Here is a 14568-nt window from a genome sequence, read left to right as displayed (position 1 = left end):
GGCTTTAACGCAGACTGCCAATGGGAGAGGCACAGGAAGGGCTTTAACGCAGACTGCCAATGGGAGGGGCACAAGGAAGGGCTTTAACGCAGACTGCCAATGGGAGGGGCGCAGAGTAGGGACTTCAACACAGACTGCCAATGGGAGAGGCACAAGGAAGGGCTTTAACACAGACTGCCAATGGGAGGGGCACAGGAAGGGCTTTAACGCAGACTGCCAATGGGAGGGGCACAGGAAGGGCTTTAACGCAGACTGCCAATGGGAGGGGCACAAGGAAGGGCTTTAAAGCAGACTGCCAATGGGAGGAGCACAAGGAAGGGCTTTAACGCAGACTGCCAATGGGAGGGGCGCAGAGTAGGGACTTCAACACAGACTGCCAATGGGAGAGGCACAAGGAAGGGCTTTAACACAGACTGCCAATGGGAGGGGCACAGGAAGGGCTTTAACGCAGACTGCCAATGGGAGGGGCACAGGAAGGGCTTTAACGCAGACTGCCAATGGGAGGGGCACAGGAAGGGCTTTAACACAGACTGCCAATGGGAGAGGCACAGGAAGGGCTTTAACGCAGACTGCCAATGGGAGAGGCACAGGAAGGGCTTTAATGCAGACTGCCAATGGGAGGGGCACAAGGAAGGGCTTTAAAGCAGACTGCCAATGGGAGGAGCACAAGGAAGGGCTTTAACGCAGACTGCCAATGGGAGGGGCGCAGAGTAGGGACTTCAACACAGACTGCCAATGGAAGAGGCACAAGGAAGGGCTTTAACACAGACTGCCAATGGGAGGGGCACAGGAAGGGCTTTAACGCAGACTCCCAATGGGAGGAGCGCAGAGAAGGGACTTTAACACAGACTGCCAATGGGAGGGGCACAAGGAAGGGCTTTAACGCAGACTGCCAATGGGAGGGGCACAAGGAAGGGCTTTAACGCAGACTGCCAATGGGAGGGGCACAAGGAAGGGCTTTAACGCAGACTGCCAATGGGATGGGCACAGGAAGGGCTTTAACGCAGACTGCCAATGGGAGGAGCACAAGGAAGGGCTTTAACGCAGACTGCCAATGGTAGGGGACAAAGGAAGGGCTTTAACACAGACTGCCAATGGGAGGGGCACAGGAAGGGCTTTAACGCAGACTCCCAATGTGAGGAGCGCAGAGAAGGGACTTTAACACAGACTGCCAATGGGAGGGGCACAAGGAAGGGCTTTAACACAGACTGCCAATGGGAGGGGCACAGGAAGGGCTTTAACACAGACTGCCAATGGGAGGGGACAAAGGAAGGGCTTTAACACAGACTGCCAATGGGAGGGGCACAGGAAGGACTTTAATGCAGACTCCCAAAGGGAGGAACGCAGAGAAGGGACTTTAACACAGACTGCCAATGGGAGGGGCGCAGAGTAGGGACTTCAACACAGACTGCCAATGGGAGGGGCACAAGGAGGGGCTTTAACAAAGACTGCCAATGGGAGGGGCACAGGAAGGGCTTTTACACAGACTGCCAATGGGAGGGGCACAAGGAAGGGCTTTAGCACAGACTGCCAATGGGAAGGGCACAGGAAGGGCTTTAACACAGACTGCCAATGGTAGGGGACAAAGGAAGGGCTTTAACACAGACTGCCAATGGGAGGGGCGCAGGAAGGGCTTTAACGCAGACTCCCAATGGGAGGAGCGCAGAGAATGGACTTTAACACAGACTGCCAATGGGAGGGGCACAAGGAAGGGCTTTAACACAGCCTGCAATGGGAGGGGTACAGGAAGGGCTTTAACACAGACTGCCAATGGGAGGGGACAAAGGAAGGGCTTTAACACAGACTGCCAAAGGGAGGGGCACAGAAAGGGCTTTAACGCAGACTGCCAATGGGAGGGGCGCAGAGTAGGGACTTCAACACAGACTGCCAATGGGAGGGGCACAAGGAAGGGCTTTAACACAGACTGCCAATGGGAGGGGCACAGGAAGGGCTTTAACGCAGACTGCCAATGGGAGGGGCACAGGAAGGGCTTTAACGCAGACTGCCAATGGGAGGAGCACAAGGAAGGACTTCAACACAGACTGCCAATGGGAAGGGCACAAGGAAGGGCTTTAACACAGACTGCCAATGGGAGGGACACAGGAAGGGCTTTAACGCAGACTGCCAATGGGAGGGGCACAGGAAGGGCTTTAACACAGACTGCCAATGGGAGGGGCGCAGAGAAGGGACTTCAACTCAGACTGCCAATGGGATGGGCACAAGGAAGGGCTTTAACACAGACTGCCAATGGGAGGGGCACAGGAAGGGCTTTAACACAGACTACCAATGGGAGGGGACAAGGGAAGGGCTTTAACACAGACTGCCAATGGGAGGGGCACAAGGAAGGGCTTTAACGCAGACTCCCAATGGGAGGAGCGCAGAGAAGGGACTTTAACACAGACTGCCAATGGGAGGGGCACAAGGAAGGGCTTTAACACAGACTGCCAATGGGAGGGGCACAGGAAGGGCTTTAACACAGACTGCCAATGGGAGGGGACAAGGGAAGGGCTTTAACACAGACTGCCAATGGGAGAGGCACAGGAAGGGCTTTAACGCAGACTGCCAATGGGAGAGGCGCAGAGAAGGGACTTCAACACAGACTGCCAATGGGAGGAGCACAAGGAAGGGCTTTAACACAGACTGCCAATGGGAGGGGTGCAGGGAAGGGATTTTAACAATGACTGCCAATGGGAGGGGACAAAGGGGAGTGGCGTGGACATAGGCTGCTCATGAGGAACGAGATGCTGTGGCAGGGATTGTCAATAAAAGGAGGGACCAGTAAGGAGTTTGCCAAAGACTGCCAAGGAGAAATGGGCATTGTAGGGCTTTAACAAAAACTGCCAATAAGATAGGACATGGGGGAGGGGGGGTATGAATGCATACAGATCGATATTGAAAATGAAAAAGGGGGCACTGTGGGGTTTTAACACAGACCTTCACCAGCATGGCTACTGTTCAGTGTGGCTAAAAATGAGTGGGGTAAAGGAGAGTGGAGTGTCATAAAGTGGAATATAGTGGAGGAATGGAGTGGCATAGAGAGTCTGGAGTAGCGTATAGCGGCATAGAGTAGAGTTGAGTGCCTGAAGAAATGTCTTATTCAGTGGCATAGAGTGGAGTGCTGTAGAGTGTTGTGTAGGGAGTAGAGTGTCATAGATTGGAAGGGCATTAAGGGCAGTAGCGGTGTTGAGTGGAGTGGTGCAGAGTAGAGTGAAGTAGAGCAGGGTAGAGTGTGGAGGTGTAAAGTAGAGTGGTGCAGAGAGCAGTAGTGCAGAATATATTAGAGTGGTGTAGAGTGGAGTGATGCAGAGTAGAGTGGTGTAGAGTGTAGTGGCATAGATTGCATTGTCACAGAGTGCAGTAGAGCTGAGTGGTGCAGAGTAGAGTGCAGTGGCATACAGTAGAGTGGCAGAGTAGAGTGGCAAAGAGTAGAGTGACACAGAGTTCAGTGGCTGAGAGTGCAGTCTTGCAGAGTAAAGTGTCAGTTCAGTGAAGTAGAGTGCAGTGACGTAGAGTGTATTGGTAATAGAGTGCATTTGTGTCGAGTACAGTGTTGAAGAGTGCAGTGATGCATAGTGGAATGGGGTAGAGTGCACTGGCATGAAGTAAAGTGGTACAGAGTAGAGTATGGAGGCATGTGGCACAGTGGTGCAGAATGCAGTCTCATATAGTGCATTGGTGGACAATAGATTTAAGTGGCGTGGAGTAGATTGGTGTAGAGTGTAGTAGTATACAGTATAGTTGCGCAAAGCAGATTGGCGTAGAGTGCAGTAGAGTGTCGTAGAGTGCAGTGGCACAGATTAGAGTGGTGCAGAGTAGAGTGGTGTAGAGTTCAGTGGCAGAGAGTGCAGTGTTGCAGAGTGTAGAGTGTCATAGAGTGCAATAGTGTAGAGTGCAGTGTGTATTGGTCTACAGTGCATTGGCTTAGAATGGTGCAGACGTACAGTGCAATGGTGTAGATTAGAGTGGTGTAGAGTGCAGTGGACTAGTGCAGGGATTGAACAGAGTGGCATAGAGTAGATTGTTTTCAAGTAGAGTGAAGTGGAGTAGAGTGCAGTGGCATAGAATAGAGTTTTAGAGTGCAGTGGTGAAGAGTAGATTAGAGTGGCTTAGAGTGGATTGGCGTAGAGTGCTGTGGCCAACAGTGCAGCAGTGCATTGTAGATAAGTTTGGGGTAGAGTGTATTGGCATAGAGTTAAGTGGTGCAGAGTATAGTGCAGTGATGCAGAATGGAGTGGGGTGGAGTGGCATAGTGTAGAGTGGTGCAGGGTAGAGTGGAGTGGGGTAAAGTGGAGTTTGCATGGTGTGGTAGTGCACTGCCATTACAGACAACACATCTTTAATTGAAATGGCCATTACATCTGTACAGATATACAGTTTACTGATAAAAGCAAAGAACACACAAACGATAATGTGTGGAAATGTCATCACCTAGTGTATTGATTTGTTTTTGTTGTATTAAAATATTTGTTTCCATCACACTTCAGAATTACTAAAAAATGTACTTCATTTGTGCTTTCCCTATTCTGAAATATTTGCACATTTCATTTACAGATATTTAAATGTTTTCTGTGCTAGAAAAATAAAATAACATCGTACAGCACATCCAAAATAGCCAGCTAAAATAAAATCACATCCTACAGCCTTTCTGTCTCACATGGGTACCTGGCAGGATTACCACATACATCCTCTCACTTTGAAGTCAGAGAAAGAAACGTAAACACCAAGCTCCTTGGAAGACAGAGCCTGACATTTGACATCTATCCTTGGACGCACAGCAAATGTGACAAGATAAAGCTAAGATTTAAAGGCCTGTTTACAGAAATTCAGTACTGTGGGAAGAATGCAGTAAATACGTTTTAGGCAAGGGAAGGGATGAAATCAAGCTGGAACCCAGCTCTAACTGACTGACGAGCCCTTAACTAGGGTGAAACCAGTCCTGGGTTGCTTGTGTTCCGGTTCAGGGAGGACCTGGCTTGGCAGTTAGGCCTGGACTGTTCACATGAGGAGCAAGGTAAGGACTGATTTGCTTCTGGCTGGGTCCAAACTGAAGTGGCATGGTGAGCAAAAGAACAATGGGTTGGAGTGCTATCCCGAGTGATTGCCAGCGGTTAGACTTATTGCAAGCAGCCTCCCATCACCTTTTGTGTGTTTCTCTTTGAAGGCAGAGAAAGAAAAGTAAACACCAAGCTCCCTGAAAGACAGAGGCTGACCTTTGAGCTCTATCTTTGAATATACAGCAAAAGTGACCAGATAAAAACAAGATTTAAAGGTCTGTTTACAGAAGTTCAGTACTAGGGGAAGGATACAGTAAATAGGGGGTTGGCAAGGAAGGGGAAGGGACAAACACAAGCTGAACAGCCTAAAACAAATAAAGCCAGCGAATAGAAAGCAAGCAAATGTGAGTTACAAACCACAAAGCCAATGGCAAGTAATGGGTGGAATGCATTCCCAGGGAAGCTTTCCGAATGTCCCCAGTATGTCGTTAGCAAACTAGCCAGCTGAGCTGTATGGTATGTTTAGACCTAAAAAGGGACACTGGGGGGCTTTAACACAGACAGGCAATGGAAGGGAACACAGGGAAGGGGCTTTGTTAAGGACTCCCAATGAAAAAGAGGGCCTTACTTGGCTTTAATACAGACTGCCAATTGAACGAGGCATTGTAAATTAAATAGACTGCCAAAGAGAGGGGGCACGGAGGGAGGGATTTGCCATAGTCTGCCAATGAAGAAGGGTACATGTGGAGCTTTAACACAGATTGCCAACAAGAGGGGACAGAGGGAAGGGGTTTCGCTAAAAGCTGCTAACGGAGAAGTAGACACTGGGACTTCAACACAAACTGCCAAGGAGAGGAGAAAATGAAAGGGCTTGATGCAGACAGCAAATAAGAAATGACTTTAGGAAATGGGCTTCTGGATTCTGAACGCACAGAGATCAATGTTGAAAAAAATGAGGCACTGTGGGGTTTTAACACAGACTGCCAATGGAAGGGGCACAGTGAAGGGGCTTTGCCAAGGGCTGCCAATGAAAAAGAGGGCAGTCCGTGGCGTTCGGACAGACTGGCAAATGGAATGGAGGCACCTCGCGTTAAATAGTCTGAGATTTAGATCAAGCACTGAGGGCTGGGCAGAAAGTGGTTAATCAGAGCAGAATGTGTTCTCTGCCATTATCAGTCCCTAGCTGTCTACAGAGAAGGCATCGCTCCCAGAAACCCCAGCACTTCACATACACTGACCAGCATGCCTTCATCTGGGCACTTTATATGCATCTGGGGCACAAAACGCTCGCACCTCACTCGCCTTGCCACCCTTTCGATCTGCCACGAGTATTTTAAACTGCCCTGCTGCCCTCGCCCCTCACTGCCAGGCAGTGCTCGATTCTGCCTTTATTTCCCACCACACCAAAGCCCTTGTAATCGAGCGTCAGTGCCACACATTGCATTGCAGTCCTTTCTCTCGGAATTGCCCCCGCCCGTTTCCCTTTCTCTTTAGCAGTACTGCCCACTGCCCACTGCCCCCAGCCCTCTCCTCCCAATGCAAGACATTCCGTTCTGCCTGCATTCCCCGCTGCTACAGCCCCGTTTTTCCTGTTAACATTCCCAAATATCAGCCATTGACTTTCTGGGCTTTACCACGGAACTGCCCACGCCCCTTAACCAGTACGCCCATGTCCCCGAGCCCCCTTCTTCCTGCCTGGAGGCCCTGTGTCTCGCAGCCTAACTTCAGTGCCCCTCGCTCCACGACAGCCCCTGCCCCATCTGAGTACTCCCTACTGGCCTTCTATCGTTCTCTTCCTGCCAGTGCCCTTGCTTGTCACTCTGTTCTTCCCACTCCTTCCGATGCCATGCCATGCTCACCCCTTCGCTCTCCCATCACAGGGTGTTGCCACTTTCCACGGGATGACCCCAAGTCCCGCTTTCAGAGGGTTTTTTCAGTAGAAATGCTCGCTAGAGTCCGTGGTCCATTTCACCACGCCTTGCCATCCTCCTGAAGAATTCTAATCAACTATAGAGTGTGCCATCCGCCACCCCCTGTGCCATGCTAGCCAAAACAACATGCCAGCTCAGTGCCATGCTAACCCTGTGCAATGCCACCTCAACGTGTCAACCCGATCCCTTGTATGTCCTGCGTGCCAGGCGCGTTGCTTGTGCCATGCCTGTCCAGTACCATATGCCAGGCCAGCCACACTTGTGTGTCAGTTCTATGTGACATGCCAGCTCCTGAGCGATGCAAGTCCACTGCGCCATTCCAGCCACATATGCAGCGTCAGTCCAAACGTGCCTTGCATGCTGCTTGTGCCAACCACCAGAATATACCAGCCCCGTGTGATACTGTAAGCTCCTTTACAATTTCAGAAAACTATGCCACCAGGGCACTTATGCCATCCCCCGTTTCCTACCCAGTCCCATCTGTGTGTTGTTCCTAAACAGAATCCCGGCAGCACGCATGTTAATAATCTGTGCTGTGCCCTCCACACATCCTGGTCAATGCCAGCCCGTGCTCCGGGATTGTCACATGGCAAGCAGATGGCATGCCTGTAAAATGTCTTGTGAAGTACCGGTAGCATACCCCTCTCGTGCGCTGTGCAGCACCCCCATCCAGCCCTGGTAATGTCTGTGGCAAGGCCACAGTGCCGCGGCACTGGCACACACCATGGCTTTTTCTGTGCCCGATCTGGTCAGGTATAATCTCAGAATCATGCCACACCAATGCTCTAGTAATCTCTTTTGGAATGCCAGTAGCGTGGTCCGATAATGCCTTCTGCAATTCCAATAGTGTGCCCTCGGACGACTCGGCGTGAGGCCAGTGTCGCGACATGTCCATGCCACGTGCACTGCCAGTACCACACCCTGGTTATGCCATGCAGCGTTAGTACCGAGCACTGGAACTCTCATCTGAAATGCCAGACCAGTGCCCTGCTAACAGCCAGCAGAATGGCAGCACCATGCCCTTCCAGTGCCCGCCTGGTTTAAAGAACCATGCCCCGCTACTGCCCTGTACAGTGCCAGTACCTAGAATGCTAATGGTGTGCGATGCCCCCTAATGCCATGTGCGTAAGGCAGTCGCGTGAAAGTATCATTCATCGCTAATGCCAACCTAACGGCAACAATCCGCCGTGGAGATTGATGCAAAGCACTGTGCAAACTACATGTCTCGTTAAGGGCATGTTCAGTGCAAGCAGCGTTCCCTACGTAGTGCCCACCAGAGCGCGTACGCACCGCTAGCCCACCGTACAATCCCGCGTGTTGCCCTCTCCCACGCAACGACCCGTGCATACTACCACACTGACAGCCAGCACTAGAAAATGCACCCAGCATATTAGCCACTCGCACACAACCCCCCTCCCCATTTGGCTCTCCGACCCCTAACACCTCGACCCTTCCCGCACTCACAGTCACAGCTCTGCGCGCGGGTCTCCGGTCAGCGGGGTCTGTCCGGAGCCGGGCGCTGGGCTCTGCGGCGGCGGCGGCTGCTCCGGAGCTCTGCAGCGGCTCTGAGAAGGGGGCTGCAGAGTGACGAGGCGGGCCCAGCCCACAGCGCCGCCCCCACAGTGTGTACCGGGGGCGGCGCGCTTGGGAACTCCAAATGCGAGCGACTGGGATCCCCACCGGGTGGGAGCGCGGGGAGTCCTCTGCCCACCCCGCCGAGGGTAGGAGCAGGTGGGGCCCTCGCAGACCACCACTACCGCCGTCGCCGCTGCCAGCGGGAACGAGACCCAAAGCGTCCGCTCTCTATGCTGCGCAGACTAGAAGAGCTCTCACCGATGGCATTAAAGGGAAAGACCCCAATAAAAGGACCCACCCGACCCCTTAGCATAGGAGTGTTCCTGCTCAAGACGAGTATAGTCTTGTCAGTCGTAAGAACCGCCGTCCGACGAAAATAGTGATGGGGCATAGTGGCATACCACATCCAGTTTCCCGAGCAAAATGGCAGAGACGCAGCAACCCCCCAAATTCAGTAGAGAGATGAGCGAGAAGACAAATTACAAGAGACAGCCGAGCCACGGTCGAGCCGAGTGTCTAGGTTGGCTCCAACAGCCCGTGCACGAGCCAAGCCATGAACAAGTTTGCTATGTGAATTGTGCAACACAAATCATGTAAAAACTAGGAGAAAATCTCTTCGAAATTCTAAAAAGTGCATTTATTTACATGTTGGAGCGGTTCACCTTTTTTGGTGCATCGGATTATATCACTGCATTGAGAGGGTCTTGATAATCAGCAGAAACCTTCATGCCCAAGAGCCGCATGCGTAAATGCCAGAGGGATAATGAACTAGCTGATGACGTTGGAGGAAGTGACCTGATTAGGGTCACCCGGGTCACTCGCGGCCACCTCTCAGCCTTCCATACAAATGAAGGGTCGGTCAGACAGTAAAGAATACAAACCAAAGACATTTATTGAAGATACACTTGAGTGGAGTCCAGTCTGACCAGCCTCCTTAGATTGCGGCAGAGGGACTGACCTCAGTCAACATGGTAAGGTATAAAGTACATTTCCAACACCCCTAAAGACACACCCAGACAGGAATTTTCCAGTTAGGAGCTGGTGAACAAAGGAGATACAGAAGGATGGGTTGCAATCCAGAGACCGGGCACACATTATCTTACAGTCAAGGTTACTCTGCCTACTCTCGCTGTTCTGAGCGGTGGGATTAGACCTGTCTAGGCAGAAAGGAATGCGATAATAAGAACAGTCTATTCATTATCACAGCGAAACTCAACCTTGGAGAAATACACAAAGAGAGAACGCAATGGCAGCTGCTTTTCGGCAAGGCAGACACAAAATAAGAGAGAAGCTAGTTTCGATCATTGCTCAAAATGGCGGCTAATACAAAATGGCGCAGTGAATGCTAACTTAAATCGTACAATGCATTTAGAATTTTGGCGAAAGCATTTTTCCAGTCTAACAGACCCTCCTTTTAGCATTAGCTAAGCATTTTGTTACTGCCTAAGAACAAATAACATCCTAGATGGGGAAGACATATCATCACTACAAGCTAATATTGGCTGTATCAATACTCAAAAATGCCTTCATCTGTTGACATAAGATTTTGTATATCTTGCATCATCATGGCTGTGGTTTTAGTGTCAGGTACCAGAGCCTTTGGTTTGATCGTTAGGGTCTTTATACAATGAGCACAGCAAGCAGGGAGGCAATATATGCACAGGCAACAGGTGAAAATTATGCCAGCAACTACAACTAGGAAAATGAGAAACTTCCAACCCCAGGACGCTAACACGCCCCAGAAGCATCCAGAGAGAGACCAAGCACCATTCTCTTGGTGGATGTTGGACGCGAGTCTGTGCAACTTCTGGATGGCAGAGTATACAGTAGGGGCGTGGTCAGGTATGTATGTGCAGCAACTACTGCAAATGACGTGACAGGCCCCTCCTCGATTGGCAAGGATGACGTCTAACACCATCCGATATTGTAAAGCAACAAGCCTCATAGCCTGGAGCTCAGCTGTAATATTTTTCAAAATTCCAGCTGTTGTATTAATGACCCCCTCTACATCTCTGGTGAGCCGACGCATGTTAAGGCTATTAGACATAGGGCCCCAAAAGGGTACAATACCCTTCATGGCATCTGTAAACTGCTGCAAAGTGGTGTCTGTCTGATCTATATCTTCTGTGTTAATAACCCTTCTAATTCAAGACAGGTATGTACTCCTACGCTGCAATCGATTGTCCTTATGGTCATTGAACGGTGCTACATACACTGGTTAAAAAAGGTAAGAGAGGTAACATGTCCCTGACCACCCCCTAGGAAGCCAGACATAAGCTTGAGACCCACAAACAAAGTAAACATAATGTGGTGGGAGCAAAGGCGGGCTACTAATCGTACTCAATGTATAGGTGTAATTGCAATTGCTCTCTCCTATCCTTACTTTCCCTAGTCCCTGGACACAGAAACCAGCTGTTGTGTTGACTACTGAGACTGGCATCGCCTCTTCCTTAGTAATATTACGTATTTGAAATGATCTGAAATATTCAGTGGCATTGAACCCTTGAAAATCCAACATTTCATTTCGAAGCCATGTTTCGTTCTTTACCTTCTCATATATATTCATACAAGCTGATGGGGACAGCGTACCTGCTGTCCCTTGTCCTCCAGTCCCGTGGAATTAAACCCTTGATGGAAACATATATATTCTCCCACTGTACGAGAATCGGCAGATGTCATATTCAAAGCAGAGGAATGAAAGTGATAATGCACCATAGTAAACAGTTCAAACCACCCCTCACAGCTACTCAGGTAGGAGAATGGCATCGATAACAGGATATCACTCTTATGTGTAACTGAGGGGAGTAGACCACAGATCCAACAATTAGTAGCAGTAGACATATCATGGGCCTGATGCAACATTTGCAAAAATACATTGTCTACATATGTCTTGCAATGCTCTCCTTTGTGAGGGGCCAAAGTGACGAACATGTGTTCGGGGGGAACAGGCGTTGTACCAACCAGGGAATGCACTGGGTCTTTCTCTTCCAAGAACCATGCTACTCCAAGTACTGTTATGAAGAAAATCACAACGATCACTACAAAAACTATTTTGCTCTTTATGGACCAGCCAGACCAACTAGACTCATCCCTCATCCCGCTGTAAACACGGTGCTGCAAATGGCTGTTCCTCCTAAGTAATATGGCCGGACAAACGGGTACATTATGAAATCAAGGGGGGAATTAATGCATGAAAACCAAGGGCAAAAGACAAATGTTCCCAGCATCCATTAGAGCCTCCTTGGCAGATTCCTATTGTTCATCAATGTTGGCACTGTTGAGCACCGGCGGTGGAGCTGTCAGCCCAGCCCTTGAAGAAAATCCCACGTCGTACAGGATAAAGTTCCCCCCTCCACAGGAGCACGTTCAAACTATCCTGTCCAGTGTCCAAACAATGCACCAATCCCGCCTCTCCCTACGCTACTGTTGCCTGACTTATCAAGTCCATCCCTGCTAATCTGACTTTTCCTTTGGCGCACTGTTCCTCCGTCGGGGCCGCAAATTGTACCTAACTGCTCCAGGCACAGAGGGGTCAGGAAAAAGGGTCTCGGACACAGAGGGGCCAATGGACTGGGACTCAAGCACAGATGGGCATGGAGGACGGGGCTCCTGTATGGCCCTGACCTCAGGGGGCACTGCCGCATTCAACACTGTATCATTCTCATCCTCCGTTTGGGCCCACGTCAGCTGGGCATCCGAAAAATGGACAAAGCGGGGCACCTGCTCCCCTTCTGAATCCCCGATGCCTTCAAGGACCCACTGGTCATAAGGCAGAGGAAGAGGTACTTTTCGGCAATGCTGGCAGTGTATCTAATTCTTTCGTCTGGCAACCTTGACTGCTGTGCGGGTAGCAGGGAGCACCTGGACTGGCCCCTTTCACCTTGGCTCCAAGGCTTTCTTCCTCTGGAAATTGCGCCTTACAATGTAGTCTCCGGGCCTTAGGTGCTGGCGGAAGTGTGTCCTGGATTTGTTGGTGAATAGAACGCAGACTTTAGTTCAACTCATACAAATAATCTACCAACAGAGGATATTCAATCCCGGAAAATTTCCGAGGACACGGGACGCCCCAGACATTTGCTGGGCACCCAAACATGACCTCGTAGGGTGACAAACCTGTCCTGGAGTGAGCTGTTGTTCTTGTAGACAAGAGGGCTAATGGTAAAGCATCTGGTCACTGCAACCCTGTGCTCTCCTGAATCTTTGCCAATTTCAGTTTGAGAGTAATATTGTACTTCTCAAACAAACCCGTTGACTGGGGGTGATTTGCAGCTTGAAACGTTTGTTTGATGTGGAGTCCCTGGCAAACCAACTGTATGACTCTCGCATTAAAGTGACTTCCATTATCACTCCAAATCAAACGGGGCAAGCTGAAGCGAGGAAAGAACTCCTTCATGAGTACCTTTGTAGTCACTATGGCTGTATTTTCTTTAGTGGGGTAAGCCTCAACCTATTTACTGAATGTACAAACAACCACTAACACATTTCAAATTGTTGACTCGATCCATCTCTATGTAACCTAATTGGAGGACCTTGAAAGGGAAAGTAGGGGGTGCAAAATTGCCAGGTGGTGTAAGGGTACCCTTTCTAGGATTGTACATCATACACACCAAACAATATTTGACTAAATGGGCAGCTGTCTTTGGGATGTTATCATTCTGCCATACAGGGTCTAACAACTTACAAATACCCTTAGCACTGATATGAGCTGGCCCGTGCGCCATGGTGACAACGGGGAGAACATATGCATCTGGCAGCATCCATTTCTGTTTTCCTGACTTATCAGTCCAAATCCCATCTTCATCCAAATGTGCTGTGCTTTCCTGCCATATCGCTAACTCCTCAATAGTTGCCTCACTCTGTATCTCTTTGACACTTTCCAGTGTATCCTCAAACATGGTAACCTCGGGCACCCACCTAGCAGGACCTACTACAAACATCCTTTTCATCTTTGTTCAGGCTATCTCCTTAGCTGTCTGATCTGCAAACGCATTCCCTTTACCCACATTGTCAGTAATTGTCTTGTGGGCGCTGCACTTCACTATTGCTAATTTCTTGGGGAGTGTCAAAGCTGACAAAAGCCTATGTATAAGGGGGCCGTGCTGAATCTTCAACCCATGGGAAGTGAGAAACCCTCTCTCTACCCAAAGTCGTCCAAAATTATGGGCATCTCCAAATGCGTATTGGCTGTCAGTATAAATATTGACAGCCAATCCCTCACTCAACTCACAGGCTCATATAAGCATAACGAGTTCTGCTGCGTGGGTCGACTGATAGGGAACTTGTGACGTCTCAACTATTGTGTGTAGTGTCGTGATCGCATATGCAACAGATGTAGTGCCATCTGGTAACTTAAATCAAGAGTCATCGACCTATAGTTCCCCGGGGGGGTCAGATAAGGGAACATCAGGCAGGTCTACCCGTCCTTTCGTCTCTTCCTCCGTTCGGAAGTTACAATCATGTATGTCAATTTCCTCACTCTCAAAAGGGAAGGGTAGTAACATGGCTGGGTTCAAAGTGGCACATCTTTTGATCGTAACATGTGGTGCAAAAAGAGTTAGCTCATAACCGGTCATATTTGCACTGGTAACGTGCTGCGTCTTGGTCTTATTCAAAAGGGTATCCACAGCATGAGGTACCATAACTGTGAGGTCAGTATCAAGTACGAGCCAAGCCGATTGTCTTATTGAGACGGCCACAGCCGCGACCACTCTTAGACAGCTCAGGAGGGCTCTTGCAACGGGGTCCAAGATAGCAGAAAAATAAGCACACTGCCGTTGCTTACCCCCAAAGGCCTGTGTTCAGACAGAGAGCGCACAGCCAGCAGTTTCGTGTACATACAGCACGACTGACTTCATATAATCAGGCGTACCAAGCACAGGAGCAGAGTAAAGTGCGACTTTTAATTGCTCAAAAGACTGCTGACATTCATGCGTCCAGGGCAAGGGTTCATGCACATTTTTAGTGGTTAGTGCTAGCAAAGGCTTTATTAATAACGAGTAGTTAGGGAGCCACTGACAACAATAGGAAGTAATGCCAATAAAAGTGCGCACCTCCATCTGAGTTTTGGG

General features: G+C 49.8%; 1 protein-coding gene across 2 annotated transcripts in view; it reads right to left on the bottom strand.

Moving 5' to 3' along the window:
- The window catches only part of RBFOX3 (RNA binding fox-1 homolog 3), a 2040484-nt gene extending 2031744 nt beyond the window's left edge, over positions 1-8740 (bottom strand). Inside the window, exon 1 of one of the 2 annotated variants that reach the window (XM_085617449.1) lies at positions 8390-8740. The gene's annotated coding sequence lies outside the window, so the exon portion shown is untranslated. The remainder of the gene's footprint in view (positions 1-8389) is intronic. The other variant, XM_085617452.1, reaches the window with a different exon arrangement.
- Positions 8741-14568: the final 5828 nt, after the last annotated feature.

Source organism: Triturus cristatus, chromosome 7, assembly GCF_964204655.1.
Source record: "Triturus cristatus chromosome 7, aTriCri1.1, whole genome shotgun sequence".
NCBI lineage: Eukaryota > Metazoa > Chordata > Amphibia > Caudata > Salamandridae > Triturus > Triturus cristatus.
Note: the sequence above shows the minus strand (reverse complement) of the source record. Positions and strands in the feature narration are given on the sequence as shown.